Here is a 10,719-nt window from a genome sequence, read left to right as displayed (position 1 = left end):
AAATTCGCCACAGATGCGGTTTTGCGGAAAGAGAAAGGTTTCCCGGGATCGTGGCGGACTGTGTGCATCTTACGGATTAGATGTGATTCGGATTCCCACTTGACGCCACCAACAAAGCCCCAACCAGATTTACCTTCGCGGCTGCTGACTGATATGCTGGAGGTTGAGGTTGTGGTTACGCTGGGCAGGTTGATTTGAAAGATGAGGCGGTGAGTTGCCGCAGAGTTTAAGTGGCTTAGAAATTGAGTGTTTGCACCGATTGTTATTAACGATGTTAAGTTTAAAACTCCTGCGGTTGCGGGCTGCTTTTATTTTTACGGTGAGGTAAACGTTCTGCAGAAAACAATTGAGAAATTTTTAACAATGCAGTAGAATAAACAAAATGGATTTGGCAAACACTCAAGTGTCCCAGCGTATCATTTTAGGTGATTCTTTTCTAGATTATGGGCTATTGTAAGGTTGGTGCCGAATGGGAATTCGCTAGCTTCTAATTAACATGGTGTAATGGGCGTGAATAACTTTGCTGTTCTCAACTTCTGCTTGAGATAATGAATTATTCCTATAAAATTTGGGCTCGCAACATTACTAAATTTCTTTGCGTTAATTTCATGATTTATATTTGTTGTCATGTTTGACCATTATAAGACCACAATATTCAAATTCAGTTTTCATTTTCCAATTTCTAAAATTATTGTTTATTTAAGGAGGCCTCTTATTTATTTATTTATTTATTTAAAGGAGCAATACACAGAAGATATAATCTCCAAGCTGCAGCGAACGAACGTTTTAGCAAAGTGATAAATTAAAATTCGGATTTTTCGTTTAGCATTATGCAAATTTTGATTTTCTTGCAAATATGCATATTGTCATTTTCTTCGATGCTAGAGTTCGGATGAGAAAAGATATCTAGAATTTGCGGCCTAGTCTGATTGAGTTCTACGTTAAGTCCACATGACCTCCTTGTAGTGGTCACTGGAAAGAGTGTGTAGAACTGGGCTGGGAGTACTTTCATCTAATTGACAAAGATCCACTTGTCTACTGGTAATATTTTGGGGGCATCCGGATCTGGCGGGGATGAACCGAAGCAGCAACCCGGAGACCATCTTCCCTGCACTAGAAAAGGTGGTAGCAGGACTCCAAGCCAAGGTGAAACAGCATATGCCAGGGTTTTTGGGCAAAGGTGAGTTTGAATTTTAGTATGTGGACTCTGAATACCTTGGTCGCCTTCAATTTTAAGTAAAGCTCTGACCCTGATAACCAGGCTAGCTAGGGTGGATATTTTTCCCGTATTACTTATGTGACACCATTGATTCGAACTTTGCAAAACCAAACTGGATGCTAGGCGCATCATCGGAGGACTAGCTAGTGGCCTCCAGCTAGGAGATAGTAGTCATCGAGGGCAGTGCAGTCAGTTCCAACCATAGCATTGATATTTTGAAACGAGCAGGCACTTTCGGAAACGGGGCGGCAGACGAACCAGGGGTTTCAAGTTTGGAAATCACTTTCGTCGAATTAGGTGCAGCGATAACCAGCTATAGTACTCGCAAACCGAACCATCGACGGTGAGGGTCTCCCAGGCTCAAGGCCATCAAGAATGTTGGCTATCGAAATTCTGAGCAACATTGCAAGGAATAAGAGGGCCGTTTCTATCAACGAGTGGGATGGCGATATCGATTTCAGAATGAAGTGAAACAACAAAAAAAGAATAGCAGAATGCTTAAGGACGCGGACACAAAGCAGCAACGGCTGCAGCGACGTGATCCAGGGTCACTTACTGGGGACGCTGCCAAGTGATAATTTTAATAATGATAATAATAATAATCGTTGGCGCAACAATCTATGTTGGATAAGGGACTTGAAGTGTGCTGGAGCACTTCATTCAAGACCGTAACGGTACACTACAGTACACTGTAGGAGGCAATATGGTCAGCACTGCGCTCGCCCGAGATTATTACCGTGATTTGACTCAGGTACTCATTCACAGCTGAGTCGACTGGTATCCGACGTCAAATCACGATACAAATTCTACTGCCACCAGTGAGATTTGAACCGCGACCTTTCGTATGACAGTCTTGTGCTCTAATCAATCAGCTATCCCGACACAGGTGATAATTTTCCTAGCAACAAACTGGCCCCAAAAGTGAAGACCAGCGTTGAGGTCTGGCTGAAGCAACTGGTAACCGAACATATCCTGGAGGGCAAGAGAGAATAGGTTGTGTGCATCCCCTGCTTTGATTCCTCCCAGGTGGTCCGTGGATTCAATGTCATAGCATGCAAAGAACAATTCTCCAACAATTTTTAAGGTTCGTGCATCGCTAAGATCAGTGACGTCTGGGAGGGCATAAAGCTACATGGCAAGATTCCGTCTTCAAAATTTCAGAATCTCCATGGAAGAGTGGGTGGTGATAAAGAAAGAGGAACCTCAGATGAAAAGCCAACCTTTTCTACTCTGTGTAAATGGCGTATGTATAGAGGCACTGAGAAATGGGAATTATAAAGTGGATACTGTCGACGCCGCTAATGGGCCGTTGAAGGACATGAGCATGGAAGGTCCGACCGGGACCTAGATAACCTTCTGAAAGCATGTCTTGGACCGGTTTTTTTAAGTTGGCCCACTTGCGAGATTTTTATGATAGCTGTGCCGATATCGCGAACAAAGCTCCTTATGGAGTCAAGCTGCCCATATTGTTCAGTTGTGGTAGAGATTTAAGAAAGCCTTGCATCCACTGGTATGAATACTGAGCCTGCACTCCGTACAAATCAATATCGCTGTGTCAGTCACGGCGGGGCTCAGAGCTGCCCCAAAGTGTAACTCTCGCATTGTCACCGCAGTTTATCAACATATAAGCATTCACGACTAGCGGTCAAAAGGTAGAATACGTCCCAGGCCGAAAGGTGGATTGGTACCCACGATGGAGCATAAAACCTGTGAAATGTCTCCCGAACTAACACCAACAGTTCTACTACCAAACCCTATTTCTATCTCCACGTGGTGATCGCTGGGAGTTCTTTCTTAATGGAAAACTGCAGACGGAGGAGGATGAAGGCGAGCCTACCGCCCCTAAAAACGGAGAAAATAGTATCAACTGCTCCTCCAGATTGGGAGTTGGGTAAAGTTGATAACCCTACATGGAAACTCGATGTTACGGAGCCACAGATAGAGCCTCGGAGCAGATGGACTTTACAACTACGAACCCGGCAACGACAATGGAACAAAGATTCGCGCATTTTCTCATGGAACGTGTGCTCCCTGTGTAGAGATGGAGTTACCAAGCAGTTAGCCGATACCCTGTCCCAATAAAGGGCTGATGTAAGAGCGTTGCAAGAAATGCCCTGAATAAGGACCGGTTTCCTGGAAAAGAGTCACTACACCATATATTATAGTGGCCATCCAGTAAACCATGTGCTCGGAGTAGCCAATAAATGAAACCTGCTCTTATCGGCTTTGAAAATATAAGAAGGGTTATGAACTCTGCGAGGTAAACTTAACGTTCACGCCCCTTACAGAGAAGACTGCAGGGTCGGAGGAGGGTACCTTCTCCGAGGCAGTTGAGCGGACCCGGTATGTCCCAAGTATGATATCAAAATCATACTTGGAGATTTCAATAGTCAAGTAGGGACGGAGACCGTATTCTGGCTTACATAGGGATACCAATGATAACGGACTGTGGATTATTCAGTTAGCAGTATCGCACGAAGTGGTTGCTGGATGTACCCGGTTTGCACGGAATGCGGTTCACAAGCATCTCCAGATGGGACCACTTTCAACCAAATTGACCATGTGCTGATCCGCCGCCACCTCTCAGCCTTGATAAATTTCAAAACATATAAGGGGCCAAAATAGACTCGGATCGCTATCTCGTTGGCATTGTGCTCCGAGCTCGAATTACAACACCACCTTCAATCCCCTCCGACAATCAGGTGAGAGTGAGTTCTGAAGTCATTCACAACACAGCCATCCGTAACACCTATAACAGGAAATAGATGCCGCAATAACCGCAGCTAACGAATGCCCTGGAGATGAAGTATCAACAAATGATCTTCACAACCACCTGAAGAGCTTTATCATTGATACGACCACAGTCATACTTGGCCTCTGGCGCAAGTTAAGTCGGAGCGGCTAGTTCGACGATGAATGTAAGGTAGCAACGGAACGGAATAAGACCGCATACCGAGTAATGTTGTACTCTCAAAGAATGTGGGTACGCGCAGAGGCTTATCGTGAACTCCGTCGAGCGGAGAAGCGACTTCACAGACGGAAAAAGGAAACCTGGGAGAACCAACAAGTCCTGAACTTAAAAGGCACAAGGAGCAACCGCACCAGACGCAGAAGTTTTACCAAGAAGTCAGCATGAGGAAGCCATATGCACCACGATGTTCATCTTGCCGAGAGAAAGAGGGAAAACTTTGTTAGTACATTCATATGCATAAGTCTGTTTTCAGTAATTCCCCAACAGGAAAAAAAACGCTCCAGAAGTGCAACTACAATACTTCCAGAGTAGCACGGAGCGCTACTTTTCCGTTTCCACTTCATATACTTGTTATTATTGCGTGTCATTGCCGGAAAGCGTTCCCTTTATGCGCCACTAAATAATTGCTTCCTGAGAAGTATATTTGGATATGGAAGGGAAGTACATCAATTTCACTTCAGAGAAGAATTGAATGCAAGCACTTTTCGATATAGATGGGAAGCGCTTCCATTTCGCTTGCAAAATTTCCGATTGGCGCATTCTGAGGTAAAAATAACTAAAAAGATCCAAAAAACGAACACTAAAATGCGCTCGCATTCATGTGAGTTCACTTTATATGATGATAACGTCATACACGTCTTGGGGTGTAATAAATTCACGTGGAATATAGAAATTCGACCTTCTCTAACTTTGTTAGTAACAGTTGGATTGCCTACAAGCTTTCCAAAATTTCGTCCTAAATAATAATAATGCTGCCAAATTTTGAACTTCTGAACTCAAGGGGCAAATTTTTAACTATGGAAGTATTCTGCTGTTAATTCTACTTGTACAGATATCGAAATGGGATTTATTTTGAGGCCAACATGAATGCGCACGGTTAAACATTTTTTTCAGATTTTTCAGCTGAATAGGTTGTGAGAGCGAGACCTGTGACACTTTCTGGAGTACAGATTTTGAGCCCTCAATTCCCGATGTTTGGCCGAATATTAAAAGCCTTTTCATTTGATACCTCATGAATATATCCTCCTTGCATGTAAAAGGGTTCACAGACGACATGTTCTCACCAAATTTTGTCATCATTGGTTCAGCCGTTTCCGAGTTAATCTTGCGTGACAAATAGACCGACAGACATCGAATCAATTGTAAGTTTTGCTTCACTCAAAACCTTAAAGTGGATTCCTTTGCCGCTTTGAATCAGTATTTGTGTCATTGCACTCGAACAATCTGAGATTGTACTGGACAACTTCTACGATATAACTAACGAGATTTCGCTTCTAGCAGAAAGATAGCAATCTCGCCGATTTAGATTCGTCACCGCAGGATACACAAGAACAGGGACCCTCACTAGAAGGGACGGTTCAACCACACTGATCATCGTTGAGAAATTAACTTAATCTAGCATGCTCATACCACAGGCTAACCAATATTATATCTGCAAAGTATTGATGTCGGATAGCAAATGATGGGAGTAGCACATCAACCGTTGTTTTCGGGTTCGTTATTGAAAATTTAGAATGAAGAAATCGCATCAACATATTTGAGAGTTACAAGGAAAAACCGTGCAAACTTTGAACCAACATCACGAAGATGATTGAATTGACAATGAAGCCAGCCGAAAGACCGATTAAAACGGTTGCAGAAAAAATCACCGGACATGACTATCGCTTGAAACTGAGTGAATAGTTTGATGAAGAGTGCCAGCAGAACTTCGAGGAAAAAATACGTCAATAAAGAATATCAGAAGCGAACAAGAAGACCCGAGCGAAGTAAGTAGATAAGACGTACCAATGACAATCTCTACGGAAAAATGAACGCATATTTTTTAGGGGCCCTGCTCAAAATCTTGTTGGAAACATAGAGCAGAGCAGACTGCTGGGTCCAATATTCAAAGGGGCTCATCAAGCGCACAACATACATTGAAAGGGCAGAGGCTGTACAGGATCACACTACTTACACTTTAAAAATCAAGGATACACTTGAAATGTTCAGAAACAACATTGTACGCGGTCTGGATGAAAGTTGCAAACTACCCAAAGTAAGGAGTATGGAGATTATGACTAAGTTTCATGAGCTCCCAAAGGTTGTTCGGTCTGACAAATCTAAAAATATAAAATAAAATAAATGACATGAAATGTGCGAACTATAGAGAGTTATCATCGCGTACATGTTACAAAGGGCAGTCAAAAATGATCGAATTTCTTGAAAAGTTTTCTTAAAAAATATCTTTAGGGAATATCTGGGCGGATTTTAACGTGAAAAGTCAACGATTGATTTGACATTCTCAGTGAAGTAGATATTGGAGAAGTGCTGGCACAATACGATTTTGAAATTCCAGTTGAACAGATTAGATTCATCACATTGGCAAAGGTCGATCTAGCGCCTAAATAAAAATACAAAACCATATAAAAGAATGGCACAGCCTCCGAATTAAAACTGGGCTTGTTCTAACATTAGTCGACATCGCTCTCGAGTATATAATTTGAAAGATACTAATGGGCCTAAATGGTAAGCTACTATATAAATGATAGTAAATAGTCGCCTGTACTGACGAAGTAAATATCCTCGCACGATTGAATGAGAGTACAAAGGAGAACCTGGTAAAGCTTGAAATCGCGAAGGAAGTTGACCTAAAAATCAACGAATACAAGAAAAGAAGCTTCACATACTAGAAGAAAAACATCAGTTAGGCAAAACGCAACACTATACGATCACAAATCAAACCAACAAGCACATCATGCTTGCAAACAAACAATTTTACATCGTATTGCTAATTTTAGAAGAATAAAATATACACTGGAAAAAATATTGACAATATACATAAGTATATATAAAGCTCTGGTTGGGCCAGCCTTGTGTTACGATAGTGTATCGAGATGGTGGTGAGTTCTCGGGAAGAAATTAGGTCCAGTGGGGGTGGTGAGTTCTACTTATTACATTTCCCTCTAACTCAAAGCCCAAACAGTTGGGAAGAATCAGTAGACAACGCAAGTTGCTGGTCAATTTCTGGCCAAGAAAAACAAAACCTTATTAAATTGGCTTACTGTTTGTCAGTCCGTCTCTCTGTCCGTCACACGCACGAAATTTGGTGAAAATTTACAAACTGTGGACGTCCACGTATGTAGTGAGTTACATCATTCTACATAGAAGTTAAGGGGGAGGGGTTCCCATACATGCAAAAGGAGGGTTTAAAATTGGTTTCCACGGAATATGGTCAGGAATATAGTGTGGGATATCAAGGTCTCGCTCAGTACTTTTCAAAGCTGGCCTCAGTTCGGACATTTAATGCAAAAGGGGGAGGATGGGGGCCAAAAAGTAATCATTTCTTTCACGGATCCATTCTCAGAACCTGCCCAAACGTAAAATTTAAAAAAAAATCACGACTCCGATATACCCTTCATACCCATATCTGTTCAAATAAAGTTAATAATAATATATTACAATATTTTCTAGGAACTGTTAGTCAAACCCCTTAAGTTCATCATAGATTCATAAAATTACATTAATAGAGGCTGTAATATAAAGCATGATCCTACCAAGTTTGGTGGAAATCAGGCTATTATAGTAATAACAAAGTTATGGCAGGTCAAAGTTGTCAGTTGTATTACGCTAAAGCGAATATTCTGGCAAAATACATGCATATACATTACACGTATATGTACATCAACGAACGCCACCGCAACGGTACACTACAGGATTACAGTATCCTACAGGAGGCAATGTGGTCAGCATTGCGCTCGACTGAGATTATTACCCTGATTGACTCAGGTACTCATTCACAGCTGAGTCGACTGGTATCCGACGTCCAATCACGATACAAACCCCACTGCCATCAATTAGATGGCTTCTGTTCTAACCACTCAGCTACCCGGACTACGCTGTGGAAATGAAGATCCATCAAAAGAAATGATTCTTTCATAAGTTCTTCATCAATAAAATAATGACTGATTCGAAATTTGTAAGAATGCGAGAAACAAGGAAAGCGATTGGTGTTACCTGAGCTAACAACTACAGAGATCTCTACAATATATTAGATATCTGGGACGGCGGGGGGACCAACCGAGCCGAATCGCTTAGCCAAAAGCTAACACAAACATATCGGACAATTCTGTTGCATTATTTACAAGAACGGTATTTCGCTCACCGACCGATGAGCCGCGGAGGACAGATGACGGGAATACTTGGAGCATTTCACCAGATGAATTCGCTCATATTCCACTTCCACATGCATTACCGACTTTTATCATAATTTTACCTGTTCTCTGTAAGCGCCACTAAAGTCGGGGAAGCAATCAAATGAATGAATTTGAGGAAAGCAACATGGTTTGACGGCATCGCAGCTGGGTTCTGGAAAGCGAAGAGCTGGGATCCAACATTGCGGCGCAGTGAGTTCTTGATTCGGGTTATCGAGGAAATAGAACACTATCTGACTGGCGAGAAAGCACTATCGTCTCAATATGGAAAAAGAGAGACAGTTCAGCAGAATGTTCAAATTCAAATCTAAGTCGATTGCTACCATATGCCATGAAAATTTTTGAACGCAATCTCGACAACAAATACGGTTAACAACAATATGTCAAGCTGGGTTTGTCAAGAACTACGGAATTATTGACGTGCAGTGGTAGGTATATCAAAATTGCTCCGCGTCTTTGTCGTTGCTCATCAGGGAAACCCCGTCTCGACACTCCTCTTTGTTCTTATTATGGATTTTTTGTTATATTCACCACCCATTCCATGCCTTCCTGGTGTCTGATAGCAAAGTTATCTTTGAGCAACTTCTCCAAAAGCTAGTGATTGCCTCGTACAACACGGCCTCAGGCTGAATTTCAACAAAACATAATTTTTGATGACCTACCGATATGAAACGGACAGTGTCAGTGACAGCAACCTGCCTAGAACTGAGTGATTTAAATATCTGGGATTAATGTTATTTGCCAATGATGAACTGTGTTCTATAATTGCTGCACGAATCAGCGTAACTTAGATGAATTGGCATTCTGCAACTGGTATCCTTTGTGATGGACATGTTAACGAACGTCTCAAATTCAAAATTTACCGTGTTCTTCACTCTGTCGCCCTCTATGGTGTTAAGTATTGGCCGACTATCAAAAGGTCACACCGATTGTGGAAAAATTGCGAGAGAGGGGTCTTGGATGGTAGGTACATTAACTCGCGCTTATGGAAACTTACTTGCCAAGATAGGTCTGAACATCGAAGTCGATGGTGAATAACCAAAAGGCTATCCGCCTTGATACGCTAGATGGTGATTGGGGATGCCTCGCGACTCCATTCAAATCAGGCATACCAAGCAATCGATGATGACAAGCCGACCCCATTTCTGAATGGAGAGAAGCCTGAAGAAGAAGACCGGTTGTTTTTGCCGATGCCGCTGGATGCATTAAAAGGGCTGAATACCCATTCACTGTTTTGACTAAAATATGAAAATGCAGCTCTCTCAACGCTAACATCAAGTTGAGGTTGTTCCACGCCAACATTGTTTCTGTGTTACGTTATGGGAGTAGTAAACAGAAATTGACTGTTAGTGTAACTTGAAAGCTCCAAGCTGTCATCTAGTCAAGGGGTGGGGATTAATGCTCAAGTGTACGTCTAAATGAAACAGGAACAATATCAATGAAATATTCATCAGCTTTAGTCCTTCTTATCACTCTAAGTTTATCTTTAGTGGTTTGTAGATTCGTGCAGCAAGTTATTATGAAATTAGTTAAATTTCGACTGACTATGAACCATGAACATCACATCGTCGCTCAGATGATAACCATGGGAAATTTCGAAGGAACATTGAAGCCAAAAATTGTGGCTTGCTTTTTCCTGTTCAGCACAGGCATGTTAAATGCCAATAGCCAATTCACTGGAAGGTGAAAGTGCCAGCGAACGGATAACTAATTTATTGTTGCCCGTGCTTTCCAATTCACCCCCAAAATAATCAAAATAGAAATTAAAATAAGAAATGACTATTAAAAGTAACATATGCGGAAAGCATGTCCAATTTTCGCGAACGAACTTAAAATTTCTAAGGAAATCGTCTTGGACTGCTACAATTTAAAAAGTAAATGAGAATAATAAGCATACGTATTACCGCGCTTATTTATTTAACCTTTTCGCTCCAAGAAAAACCAGCACTGAAACTACTGGAATTTTGCAGTAGAAAGCAATGCGTTGCTGCATTGAATACTCAATTTGGATCTTGAGTCGATCTGCTACGAAATTTCTAAGGTCGGACTTCAACTTATCTGCTCAGCACAATTACCATTTGAATCACTTACTCCTATTGAATCTCAACAACCATTGCTACCCTCATGCATACGAGATACTTCTCAGGCGAAAAAATAACCATCCATTAAAACAAAATGACCCCGGATTAGCGGAAGTTAATCACCTGCTAAAACTTGATTGCCAAGTTTTATTTTCTGAATGAATTACGTAAACCTAGCATATGCTGATACCTGAAATTTGCTTCATTCTCTTAAAAACAATCTCGCATTGAGTAATTAAGTTCTTTTCAAACGACCGG

This window comes from Hermetia illucens, chromosome 2 (assembly GCF_905115235.1).
Source record: "Hermetia illucens chromosome 2, iHerIll2.2.curated.20191125, whole genome shotgun sequence".
Taxonomy (NCBI): domain Eukaryota; kingdom Metazoa; phylum Arthropoda; class Insecta; order Diptera; family Stratiomyidae; genus Hermetia; species Hermetia illucens.
This window is presented reverse-complemented; position numbering follows the sequence as displayed.